This window comes from Tasmannia lanceolata, unplaced genomic scaffold, assembly GCF_043159265.1.
Source record: "Tasmannia lanceolata isolate RefF3 unplaced genomic scaffold, GAP_Taslan_0.1 ptg000023l, whole genome shotgun sequence".
Lineage (NCBI taxonomy): Eukaryota > Viridiplantae > Streptophyta > Magnoliopsida > Canellales > Winteraceae > Tasmannia > Tasmannia lanceolata.
The window spans coordinates 17508634-17523284 of NW_027518700.1; positions in this window are offsets into that span (position 1 = coordinate 17508634).

Here is a 14651-nt window from a genome sequence, read left to right on the forward strand (position 1 = left end):
CTTAGGATCTTGCTTTCTTTATTTCTTACTAATGAGAAATAAATATTACCTTCAAGTCTGTATTCCAACCTGAGCAGGGACCCAATGAAGTTTGAAATCCTTGCAAATAACATGAATCATGCATTTGGCATAAAGACGGCGTGGTCATTCTGCATATTCTTCCTCCATGGTATTCTTATATGTCCCTTATGTATGCTTGTAGATGTGGAGAGGTAATGGTGAGCTTTTAGGGTCATATTTAGCACTCATCAAGGAGGAATTATGGCCGTGAAAGTTAAGTAAAACATGAGATATACACTGTACCATACATTTAACATTTAATTTTGGAAAATGATGAAAAAAGAAGAGTAAATAAATAAATAAATGCAGAAATATAAAATGCTACCAAACAGATTGGAAGAGAAGATGACAATTTAAACACCTTTCTGAGCATATATTTATTGACAATTCTAACTTCAAGATGAAACATTGATGACAGCCCAAACCCTATAAGCAATCAAACAACTGCTTACCCAGAAGGGGTGGTTACAGAAGAAAACCAATTCCTTGCAAGCCAAGAACTTTCCCTATGAAGCTAAAAAATTTGCACATGGACACAAAATCTACAGTCTTATGTACTACAAATGTTCAGATGAGAGCAGCCATCATTAAACCAGGAGGAGTGGATGAAAGGTGCTTTGGAATTTCTAAAATCAGAGTTCTCCCTCGTATTCTCGTATTCCATGTAAATGGTGGGTTTCTGGTCATTTTATAGACCTTTTTGTGGTTTTCCACATTGAATTGCACCTTTTGGTGACACCCGATCAGGATGGGCTACTTATTTGAACATTAGATTGCACCCAATCCCGATTCTACGGTCCAAATTGATCCTCCCCCTTAGCCATTAGATCGTGACCTATAAAATAACAAAAAAACATAATAATAAGCGCTCCAATAGCTCCCCACAACGATGTGTCGTACAGAGTGCGCCACTAGCACCCTACAGCCCATTGCTAACGCCACACATGCGCCCGCAGGTCCACCACTTGGCAAGACCCATTGTGCAACAAAGCAAGAGAAAGAAGTAGGAGAAGCTTTATATACTCCTTTCCAACTTCTTTACTTTCCAATGTGGTACTATTCCCAAAAAGCACTTTTCACCTCTTTTCAAAAGCACCCACATTTACAAACAACATGCACTTTTCTTCTCTAAAACCTTTTCAAAATACCTTTATTCTGAAAATACTCTAACAATACCAGTCCTAGATTTTGATCTAAAGTATCAGGGGACACTAGATGTTCTTTTTTATGGGTTTTCACACTAAAGATTGACGAGGAGACCATAATGCTTACTGGTTTTTCATACTTAAGCTTGAGAGGGAGACAAAATGGAAATCCCGCATAAATTTTATATAGAATCTTGATAAGAAACAGATTTTTCACAGCCATTTGACAATATGGTCACTTCTACATATGTATGACATATAGAATTTGGACAGGTCCCCTACCACTGCAGAAAATATCCTCTTCATCTAAGTTGTAGAACTACTCTCTCCTCATCACAAATGTGTCTACTAGGGTCTAGAATTACTTTGCCCCTGCTTTTTTTGGATCTTATGAACCAATTGTGAGTTCAAACTGATTGTTGGACTCAATATTAAATAAAATTTGAGTCAAATAATTAGTTTTGGAGTTACATTCGATTCTCAAAATCCAAAGCAAATAGGGCCTAAAAAGACTATAGGGCATCAACAAATAGGCACCCAAAAAAAAAAACAACTACACATTTCCAGAAAAAACAAAGAAAACACAGTTATTTATAGTCTTTACTTTGTCCTCATTACATGTGTATTTTATCTATTCATACAAAGATAACATGTTATTGCTTATGTTGAACCTGTCAACGATATAATTGTTGCCATGATAATTTCTATGTTCATGATATCAATGTCATCAAATTAAAAAAACCAGTAGCGGCGGTAACAATAATAATGAAAAAATGGGATGGAAATGATGGAAATAAAGAGACGATTTTCAACCCAAATTTCCAATTGAATGGAATAATACACAATTCCTCTTAAACTTCTTCAATGAAGTTAAAATCACATGCACTCAAAACTATGTCTAAAGAAACATTCATGTCGACTATTGGCCAAAATCTACGGAAAAGGAAACATGCAGAAAATGCTGAGGTTTTGAAATTAGTTCTCATGATTCTCTATCTGAAATCAAATTTGGTTATTAAAAATGAAACGAAGTCAGATGATAGTCTCAAAGAATCACAACTTCCTCAATTGCTTCATAGATCTGGAAATGACTGAGCATTCTAGGTTTCAAGAGACGAAATTCAGCAAGTCGTCAAGCTTATTTGCTCAACAATTTCAATAGGAGAAAATGCACATTGAAAAGATTAATCTTATTAGAATGATCTCAAACGAGCCCTGGGAATTTCAATTCTCTTCTCAATATTTCACTCCAGTGGAGATTCACACGAATTCAGCAAAAGACTAAGAGCTACTTACCTGGCATGCAGCGACAATGGGGAATTCACATCCAACGAGTCATGGAAAAAAGTCCAAAAGAAGAAAAGAAGAAGGAAAACTTACTTCCCTCTTCTTCCTATCTATGTCAACAAGTGGGCTATCTTCCATCCCGATGAAATTAACGCGTCAACCCCAATGGTTCAGGAGTTTAGGAAAAGCCAGAGAATAAGGAAGTATAGCCAGAAGATGCTAGATCTCGTGGATCACAGCAAACAGGCTTCACCTGAGTATGAGGTCCTGCTCTAGGGATCAGGTGCCTCCTATGTTCCTCAAATTGCACAAATCCAGCTCGTGTATTTTTTTTCTCTTGGTTGTTTTGAGTTTCTCTTCAAAGGCATCATGACCCTAGATATTCTGCCCTGTTGCGGAATTGGGGCTCAAATCAGCCCTCCGCGGTGACACGTTAACAATCCGAACACGATAGTGTGTTTCCGATATTACGTGTTAACAATACTTAGCGTTTCCGAAGTAAATTTGCATGAACAAATTAAGTAAAGCGCAAGCCAAACCACAAATAAAAGCACACAAGAACACCAAGATTTTACGTGGATCACCACACGATGTGTATGGCTACGTCCACGGGAGAAGACTTCAAAAGATTTCACTATGTGGAAAATAAGTGGGTTACAAGAAGCACTCACTGGATTACAAAAGCCCAAGCTTTCTCCGGATTATAAGAGAAATAATATCTACGCCGTCTAGGATCCAAACGTCTTCGCTCCCTATCAGCCCGTGCTTCTTCTACCACCAAGAGAGATCACAAAAGAACCTTTCTTCTTCACTTTCCCTTTTCTAGAAAGTGCACCAAGAGGAACCCTTGAAGATATTTTTCAAAGCCATGAAGCAGTGCTACCATGAACATTGTTAATCTGTGGTTGTATATACAAGCCGTGATGAACCCCACTACAATTAACGTTATTTTCCTTATTGTGTTGTAGTCGTACACAATAACCCCCTTGTACATTAAAAGGATAGCCTCAAAACCAATTAGAGTTATATTCATACTTTAAAACCAAGAGTCCCATTGCAAGTGGTATTTCCTATTTATAAGGAACTCAATCTCAAAAAATATCTGGATAGGAGGAAACGTAACTCGTTGCCTAAATTCAAGGCAACATATTAACATTCTCCACCTTGCTTTAATTTGATCCATCCACCCCTTGTAAATATCTTTCATCACAAAGTCTTTTCCACCACACCCCGAAGGGTGCTAGATCGACCCAACTTGTTAAATATTGATTAGGTCCAAGCAATGCTTGAACTTCTCCGTCGTCACAGGCTTAGTCAACATATCCGCGGCATTGTTCTTTGTGTCGACCTTTTTCAAAGAAATTTCATCTCCTTCAATAACCTCTCGAATGAAATGGTACCTCACGTCTATGTGTTTTGTCCTCTCATAAAAAACTTGATTCCTTCCCAAGTCCAATGTACTTTGGTTGTCGCAATACAAACAAGTGTTTCCTTGCTCTACCCCAAGTTCACTTACGAGTCCTCTCAACCATATGGCTTCTTTCACTGCTTCCGTTGCTGCCATATACTCTGCCTCTGCAGTAGACAAAGCTATTGTCGACTATAAAGTGGACCTCCAATTGACAAGTCCCCCAGCAAGCGTAAAAGCATAACTTGTGTAGTGGACCTTCTCTTGTCCAAATCTCCAGCATAATCAGAATCCACATAGCCCATGATATTTCCTTTTCCAACACTGCTCTTGTCAAACAAAATCCCAAGGGACGACGTACCCTTCAAATACCTAAGTATCCATTTGACTACTTGCCAGTGTTCTTTTCCTGGGTCTGCCATGTACCTACTAACAACACCCACTGCCTGTGCAATATCTGGTCTAGTACAGACCATAGCATACATCATGCTGCCAACAGTATTCGCATATGGAACTCGAGACATGTACCTTCTTTCTTCATCTGTAGTAGGTGAAAGTTTAAAATGAGCACCAAGTGGGGTAGCTATTTATCCATCTCATACCTTGAGAGCATATTCTCAATATACTTCTTTTGAGATAGCCACAACTTTTCCTTTTCCCTGTCTCGACGAATCTCCGTACCCAAAATCTTCCTTCCAGTGCCTAGGTCCTTCATTTCAAACTCCTTGCTCAACCTATCTTTCAACTTATTGATTTCCAACATACTTTTAGCAGCTATAAGCATGTCATCAACATATAAAATCAAAATAATGATAGAGCCATTACCAAGGTTTTTGAAACAAACACATGAGTCACACTCACTTCTGTAGAAACCCTGTCCAATCATGAAAGTATCAAACCTCTTGTACCACTGCCTAGGAGATTGCTTCAAGCCATACAATGACTTCTTCAACTTGCAAACATGGTCTTCTTTCCCTTCTACCTTGAAACCTTCTGGTTGATGCATGTAAATTTTCTCTTCTAGATTCCCGTGCAAAAATGCCTTATCCACATCAAGTTGCTCAAGCTCTAGATCAAGTAGTGCTGTCATGGCAAGTAATACTCTAATCGAAGTGTGCTTCACCACAAACATGCTTTGTACTTTTCTCCACCATTTTCTGAGCTTCCCTCCTTTTTCCTGTAAAGCCACTTGCACCCAATCGCCCTTCGTTAACTCCACCAAATCCCAAGTATGGTTCATATGAAGAGATTCCATTTCATCACCCATTGCATCCTCGCAATACTTAGAGTTTTCGCATGCAACTGCTTCTTGAAATGTAGCTGGATCTCCACTTTCCATTACCAATGCAAAAGTCAACATATCCTCATAGCCATATCGTACAGGTGGTTTATGAGTTCTTTGAGATTTTCTAACCTGTAATTCTGACTGGTGCATCTGCTGATCAGGTAATCTTGCTTCAGGAAATTCAACTTGAATATTTTCTTTCTGCACTTCTCTTGGAGTATCAACCTCCACCTCAATGGTCTCACATGTGTCATGTTTTCCTTCTTCACTAATCTGCTTATGTGACTTTAACATAGAGGATTCATCGAAAATAAAATCTCGACTAATGGTTAGCTTGTTAGAAGAAGTATCCCACACTCTAAATCCTTTGACCCCACTTGCATATCCAAGAAAGATACACATTTTGGATTTTGGGTCAAGTTTAGATCGTTGATCATTTTTAACATGAATATAAGCAGGACAACCAAATATTCTTAAAATAGAATAATCACTAGGTTTACCAGACCATACCTCTTCTGGAGCCTTACAAGAAATTGCTGTTGAAGGTGATCTGTTGACCAAGTAACATGCTGTATTGACCGCTTCTGCCCAGAAGTCTTCTCTAATCCAGCATTGCTCAACATACTGCGAGCCCTCTCTAGAAGAGTCCTGTTAAGCCGTTCTACAACTCCATTCTGCTGTGGAGTTTCCAGTGTAGTAAAGTGGCGAACTATGCCTTCGCCCTTGCAGAACTCGATAAATTCAGAAGACTTGTATTCTCCTCCATTGTCTATCGTCAGACACTTCACCTTCTTGCCAGTTTGCTTCTCAATCATGGTTTTCCATTGTTTGAATGTAGAAAACACCCCAGATTTTCTTCATAGAAAGTAAACCCATACTTTTTTAGAGTAATCATCAACGAACGTCACAAAATAAAGAGCACCGTCCTTTGAAGCAACTGGGGCCGGTCCCCACACATCTGAGTGCTCATAATCTAACTTGCCCTTGCTGCGATGAACTGAGCTTTTGAAACTCACCCTGCACTGCTTTCCGAATACACAATGCTCACAGAAGTCTAACTTGCAACTTTTAACACCCTTGAGTAGATTCCTTTTACTGAGCTCTCTCAAACCCTGCTGACTCATATGCCCCAAGCTGTGTCAAATCAGTCACACTATCTTCTTCTGTAGAAATGGCTGCTCCACCTACCATCTTTGCCTTCATGACCATAAGAGAACCCTTTACAACCTTCAAAGTTCCACCATCTCCCGCAAACCGACATCCATTGGTGTCTAAAGCTCCCAAAGAAATCAATTTTTTCTTCAGCTCTGGAACATGATTAACTCCTGTCAAGGTTCTAATGGTTCCATCATACATCTTTATATTCACCGTACCCATCCCAACTGTCTTGCAAGAATTGTCAGTTCCCATCAAAATCGAGCCACCATTCAATTGCTTATATGTAGAGAACCAATGTCTATATGGGCACATATGAAATGAACATCATGTATCAAGAATCCATGCGTCATGATAACGTTCAATACCTGATGATGCAGTGAGCACCTTACCGTAGTCTTCATCTGAGTTTTCCTCTGCCACACTTGCCTGTTCAGAAGCCTCTCTACGCTTCTTCTCCAGATCTTCCTTGTGTTTTCGACAATCTTTCTTTACATGCCCAATTTTATGGCAATGAAAACACTTTATCTTGCCTTTTCCTGTTTTGGATTTTGACTTAGACCTGGCTCGTTTATTCCCATTTTCATTTTTCCAGTGGTCTACCTCTGGCAACCAAACCTTCTACTTGCTTCTCACCCTTAAGCCTCTTTCTCATCTCACTAGAAAGTAGAGTAGCAGTTGTGGACCCCGATCCGAGAGAGGGAGGCGGGGGACGTGCCCCCACGCGCAGTCTCAGGATCATCCACGTGAATGGAGAGCTCTACCAAGGAACTCTCGAAAGAATGTGCCCCTCACAGCATGAGTGGCGATAAAATGTGAGATACCTCTCGATTCGGGGACTAGCCCAGATTCGAGGCGTACCTTAAACAAAGAAGAGTCGCCATCCAAGGAAGTGGGCCAAGGATCCCATACTATGCTCTGTTGCAACGGATAACCAGAGATTATAAAAGAAAAGTTCGTGCCTGGTTACGAATTTGGAAGGTCTAAAGAGCACCTCATCCGCCCAAGTGCAAGCACCTGGTCTCTTATGCCATTTATTATTGATTTTGAAGAGTTTTGGGCGAAAGTCATATGAAATAGGAACGAATATCTCCGAGAAGACATCTATCTGATCATGCATGTCTCGGAGATGAAAAATAAGCACACATAAAAATAAAAAAAAAAAAAATGAAAGAAGTGTCGCCTAAGAATAACTAGGTTATGAGTGTCATACCTAATTGGTGTCTGAGTTCTGGTGTGCAAACACATGCATGCTACAGCTAAAGGTATAGGATCTGTACATGAAAGTAAGAAAACACAGCAAAACACACAACATAATTCAATTCTATACATGACTGGACAAAATGAGTCCTAACTCTAATGCGACCTGACTCGGACCAAGATGGCCGTCCATCCCAGCTGCTCTACGTATCCCGGCCTCGGGAAGAATCGGAGTCAACGTAGTTCGATGCCCTATTCCAACCTACTATGCCTAACCATCTAGACCGCTATCCTAGACTCGATCCACTAGACTCAACTGATTTTTAAAGCTTTTTGTACGATTGCTTAAGTTCAGGTGAATTGTAGTTTTTAGGACTCTCTATATGCCCTAACTAATGCAAGTTGATTAGCCTTAAGCTAATGCAGGTGGGCCCTACATCCTATGTGTAACTAGGCTGTGCAACCTAATGAAAACCATGGGCTGACTATATGCTTCCTAGTCTAGCCATCGGTTCAACTAAATGTCTAACCGATCGACTCGAGACCTCCTAACTCTAGAGACACTCACACGACAGGACACAACATATCAACAAATCAAGACAGACTCCTAACTCTAAAACACCCTAAATGTCTAGGACAGAATCCTAACTCTAGGGGAAGATCCTTTTGAAAAAGGTTTTGAAGAATTTTTGTATTTTTGGAAAGTTTGAAATGTTTATTTTTAAAGGTTTGGCTAGACTTGGGATATAGATCCCAAGCTGCACTACGTACCCTGTTGAAAGGGATCAAGCCAACGTAGTTCGAAAACGATTTTCCTAACTACTCCTAAATGACTCAAGATTTTTGAGATTTTTGGATTTTCAGATGTTTTTGATGTTTTTTGACTCAAGAGGACAAAATCCTATCATCATAAGGGGAGGACAGGCTCCCGATATCCCGCAAAGGTTGGACAGTATCCTATGCTTTGCGGGGGGAAAAGACAGAAACACGACTCTGCAAGGGTTGGACAGCATCCTATACCTTGCAAGAGCGGATAGAAGAACATGATCTGATAAAAGGTTGGATAAAATCCTAACCCCTATGATGATAGAATTTGATTCCTGAACAAGAGGACTGACTCTCTAGACTAAGGACGGATTCCTATGCTAGTGGACTATCAAACCAAAATAAAGCTCACAAGTAATAAGGAAAAAAGAGACCCTGTGCATATTTGGCAAAGGAAAAACACCCAGCCGGGCCGGACAGCTGCCTAGCCTTAGGGTGCAACAAATGTGCAACCCAATACCCATAAGGGTAGGGGTATGCTGCCAAGCCGAGTAAGGTGTTCTCCCAAAACCAAACGACGCACAAAGAGGAGGTTTGGCAAGAGAATGAGACTGGGTAAGTCTCTTAGACACAGAGGTAGGATAGAGAAAAATGCTAGCAAGACTGGGCAAGTCTCCTAAGCATAAGGATGGGCTCCAAGTAACCTTATCATTGCCTAAACAATGATAAGAAAATGAGATAACTGACAGACCAAGTTGGTCTTCGACTAGAAGAGGGTTTAAGACCTGTGAGACTAGAGGTAGTCTCCTAGGGGTTGACTCAGGTTGATTCATTAATGAGACAATGCCTGTCTCCAAAGATTTGGATCTAAAAGACTAGGCAAGTCTTTTGAGAAAATGGAATGCTATTTGGACTGTGCAAGTCCCCCTAGAGATGGGCTTGAAATGACAAAGGAAAGAAACCTGAAAGACTTAAACAGTCTCATAAAATGAAGAAAAGATTAGAAGGGAAAACATTACTAGGACTATGCAAGTCCTCTAAAATAATGGGCTCGGGATGACTCCTTCATAGCCCTTGCAATGAGAGGGGATTCTAGTATCTAAAGAAAATTAACAGAAATCTATAAGACTGTGTTAGTCTATCAAAGAGAGAAGAAAAGGCTACCAGATAATCGCAAATTCCATTCTATTCTTATAAAAATAAATCAAGTGCTAAGCAAAGAAGAATTTTTAATAAAAAAAATCTATAGCAATCATAAAATGATAAACAACATTAATTAGTCCAGACCAGCCGCTGGATAGCCTAATAAAGTAAAAGAAAACAATATCAAACACTTCTATGCCCAACCACAAACACCACCCCAATATGGGGATGAAATCAGATGATGCTAAAGTAATCATCTGATATCATATACACATGATAATATTTCTATATCCCGCCTTGAAATCAGACAGTACTCATGTCGATAATATCGAATAGAGTAGTCATCTGATCTCCTTCTTCCTATTAAACAATTTATTTAAATAAAAAGGAATGAGTATAATAAGCTTTGAGATAATCTCACCTGAACAATCCATTTATTACCGTCTTCGAACCCTAACTCAAAGCTTAGTATGAAAGAGAAGTATTAAATTTATAAATACTGGACTATAGGCTTAATTTTAGAAATCCTTATCGAAATCTTCTCAAATTTTATTTCAAAGTACTCTTTATTCAGTTTTTTTATATATTTATCAAGACAAAGAAAAATGATTTTCTCATTTTAAAGCCATTGGACAGCAAAATCCTATTCACAGATAAGAAAAAATAAATTACTAAATTGAAATGTACATAATCTGTGTACAAACAAAGGCTGATTCATGGACAGAATTTTATGCCAATAATAGAGCTGAATTATGTATAGAATGGTACCAAAACTGAGGCTGAATTAAGAACAGAATTGTGCCAGAGTTGGGGGGCTGAATCATGAGCAAAATGTACCAAAATTGAGGCTGAAATAAGGACAGAATTATGCCAAAGTTGGAACTCTTCTTGTTCTAACTTGAATAAATGATAGTTAACATGTTGTTGGACGGAAGGGAATTCCAATAATTTCCACACTAAGCTACAGGCAGATAGTTGTCATAACTTGATTTCATGACAATTTAAATAAGGCAAAACAAATGAAAATCTCAACTGGTCACAACAGGGAATTTAATTCTATGCAGGTTAAAAACCTAATTAGCTCCATACTTTGGAGCTTAAAATCACAGATCTAAAAGAAATCAATGTAATTAATTAAGACTTAAGAAATTAGTATAACTAAAATTAAAAGAGCACAGAAGAGCGAACAATAAACAACCAGAAATTGCAAAAATAAAAAATAAAATACCTTTCTTGGACAATGATGTTATTTTCTTTTTTCTCTTTACTTTCCTTCTCTCTAATCAAACTCAGATCATCGGATTTTTACGAAATCACCAAAACAGAACATACAATCTTACCGGAGTAGAAAATCTGATATTCTTCTTCTTGCTATTCTCAAAGGATAATAAAGATCACTCAATCTGAACAACAATAGCAAACCTAAATCTTCTTCTTTCAATCCTTTGCTCTTTTCTTCAAAATTCCTCCATGACCGGCCGGAAGTTCGGATCTGCCGGTAGAAACGATCTCGCCGGAGCAGAAAAATGACCGGATCTAACGGGATGTGACCGAAAAAAAAATAGAAACTCACCGGAGCTCGGAGCTTTTGCGAGATCATCAGAATGATTGACCGGAGAAGAAAGGATAGCAGAGTTAAGGTTTCGGTTAGAAAGACAAAATTTCAAGATTTTTTAAACAAATCTGAGAAGGCATGATGGATCAAAAGCTTGTGAAGGAAGAGAAATCAAAGAAAAGATATCGAACAGAGCTTGATCGGAGGTTGCTATTGGCCGGAACTCCAGCAGATTTGCCGGAAAAAATCAAACGGAGAAGATGATCGGAGAATATGAAGCTTGCCTGAGATGATTAGCCGGAGAAGATGCCGGAGAAGATGACTTTGGTTAGGTTTTTGGAGATCCTCTCTCTTTCTCTCAGATCTTGAATCTCTCTCATCAGCTGAGGAAATGGCCAGCCGAATCTTGCCGGATCTCCGATCAAGATGATCGGAGAAGAAGAACAAAGTTGAAAACCCTTATCTCTTTTTTTTTCTCTTCCCTCACTCTCCTTTTTCGCTCAGATTTTTCCAGAAATGAGAAAAATCCTCCTTTCAGAAATGGGTTTTTTTTTTCGATTTTTTATAGAATGAAGAAGGGAGGGATATCGGCACAATTAGTTTGATAAGCGCACGATTGTGCGAAAAATTAATGGGCGCACCTTCGGATCGTGTCCTATTCGGCTCTGGGTCGGCCTCCTCCAGGATAATACACCCCCCTTCTCTGAACTTGACCTGCGACTTTGCTCGACTCATTCGCTAGGCAAACGAATTCGGATTTTGACGAGATTTTGCAGGGACCTTGCTGGGACCCTAACCTAGCTAAGAGTGGAGTTTGGGATCCTAGCTGCTTGATTTGATGGGGTTTTTCGCAAAACTGGAAGGTTTAGGGCACGGTCAAAATGGGGTGTCTACAGCAGTAACCTCCTCTAATTCTATGGTATCTTTACCATAGAGTAGTGTTGTAACCAAATGTTCATAAGATGGAGGTAGAGAAGTCAACAAAATCAGGGCTTTGCCTTCATCATTAATTTCCACATCAATATTCGATAATTGACTAATTATCTTATTATAGGCATTCAAGTGTTCCATCACTTCAGTCCCTTCCGTCATCTTCAAGGTGTATAATTGTTGTTTCAAATACAACCTAGTTGTGAGAGACAGTCATGTACAAACTCTCAAGTTTTAACCACATATCCGTCGCAGATTTCTCATGCATAACACGGTATTTGACATCGTTTTCCAACGACAAGCAAATAGAGCTCATAGCCTTCAAATCCATGGCATCCCAATCACCATCTGACATATCTGCCGGCTTCTTTGCCTTCCCTAACAGTGCTATATCTAATCCTTGTTGAACCAACAAATCACGAACATTGACTTGCCACAAATTAAAACTGTTCTTTCCGTCAAATCTTTCCACTTCAAACTTTGCGCTAGAAACCATCACCGCCATTATAGAACCAAAGCTTTGATACTACTTGTTGCGGACTTGGGGCTCAAATCAGCCCTCCGCGGTGACACGTTAACAATCTGAACACGATAGTGTGTTTTCGATTTTACGTGTCAACAATACGCTGCGTTTCCGAAGTAAATTCGCAAGAACAAATAAAGTAAAGCGCAAGCCAAACCACAAATAAAAGCACACAATAACACCAAGATTTTACGAGGTTCACCACACGATGTGTATGGCTACATCCATGGGAGAAGACTTTAAAAGATTTCACTATGTGGAAAATAAGTGGGTTACAAGAAGCACTCATCGGATTACAAAAGCCCAAGCTTTCTCCGGATTAAAAGAGAAATAATATCTACGCCGTCTAGGAACCAAGCGTCTTTGTTCTCTATCAGCCCATGCTTCTTCTACCACCATGAGAGATCACAAAAAAACCTTTCTTCTTCACTTTCCCTTTTCTAGAAAGTGCACCAAGAAGTGCCCTTGAAGATATTTTTCAAAGCCATGAAGCAGTGCTACCATAAACATTGTTAATCTGTGGTTGTATATACAAGCCGTGATGAACCATCTCGGTCTTTTTCTCTTCGTTTAATAAAGTTGGCGATCATTTTTAAAAAAAAATAGTAATAATAATGCCATCTCCATCAGCTTAAACTTTTGGAGTGATTGGTAGTTTCACAATATCCTAACGACCCATACTGTTGACACCATTTATTTTCAGAATATGTGTTTAGTAGTTCATCTAATTTCTTACATTGGGTTATATCTATTGTTTGTATCCATTGCTTGTGGAATACCTGAATGCATATCCTTGTTAGGGATTGACTATAAGGAATTCCTCCCAGCCGACAGTATCTTTAAGGAAATTCTATTCTCTAAACTATTAGATAGTTTGTTGAAGAATCACTCTTATAAATGTGCCCCTCTCAAAATTGATGATATATTATATGCCACTATATCAAATATCTTCAAAGGTAAAAAAAGAAGGTGGAGAAATTTCAGAGGGTTTTTCTATGGAAGGGCAAAGAGGAGAACAAAAGGCTTAAACATCTCATGAGCTGGAAAAATGGTTTGCAAGCCAAAAACTAGAATACTTGGAACTGATAACCTCTTGACGAGGAATAAGGCATTATTAGGAAAATGGATATGGAGGTTTGGAGAAGAAAAAGATGCCTTATAACATAAAATCATTAGGAAAAAATATCTGTCGGAGGGGGGGGATTCGGAGTGTAGAGGCCTACGGTCAAGCAAAGGTTCGGGAGCATGGTGTTCTATTTTTTAGTGTTGGGGTAGGGGAGGGTATTAGGTTCTGGAAAGATCTTTGGGTACATTAGTCTCCTTTGTGTCATGCTTATCCATACCTTTATCTTAGTCACATATAGAAGAGTGAGAATCAAAGACGTGTATAAGAGAGAGAAGGGGGCAGGGGGAGGGATGAGAATACTGTTCGGGACATTAGATTTAAGCGAGACCTTAGACAAAGTGAAATTGATAACTTCATTTTGCTATTTGGGCTTCTTGAGTAGATATACTTATCTAATCAAGAGGCAGAAAGTAGAATTTGGATCCTTGACCCTAAAAGCATCTTATCAGTCAAATCCTTATTCTCCATCCACTTGGATGTCCATCATTCCTATTACAGCTAGCTCAAAATGTGATCATCTCGAGCCCCTCCAAAAAAGAAAACTAACTCTTGCGATCATCTCATGAGATTGAATGTTCCCATTGTTAGTAGATGCATCCTTTGCCTAAAGGCAAAACATACCATTTAGCACCTATTCATCCACTGGCACATCTCTTTTCAAATGTGGGAAGGACTTTTCTTGTTCAATGACATGGCTTGGTCTTTCCAAAACTCCTTAAGGTGGTTATTTTCAGATGGGATAAGGCCATAAGGGGTCATTTGGAGATAATGAAAAATAAATTCCGGTAGCTTGTTACATTCGTGGTTTTGTGGCTCATTTGGGAGGAAGAAAACAATCATATATTCAATAATAAAAGTAAATCTCTTGGAAAGGTCATATCGGAAATCAAGCGGGACTCAGCTATAAGGACAAATGAAAACATGTCAATTGGTGGTTTTCCTTCTAGTATTGTCTTCAAGAATTGGAAAGTGATCCTCTTTACAATGATGTCCGCCCCCTCATCAGATAATCATTGATGGCAGCTCTAAAGGAAACCATGGCCCCATAGGCGGTGGGAGTATCTTTAGG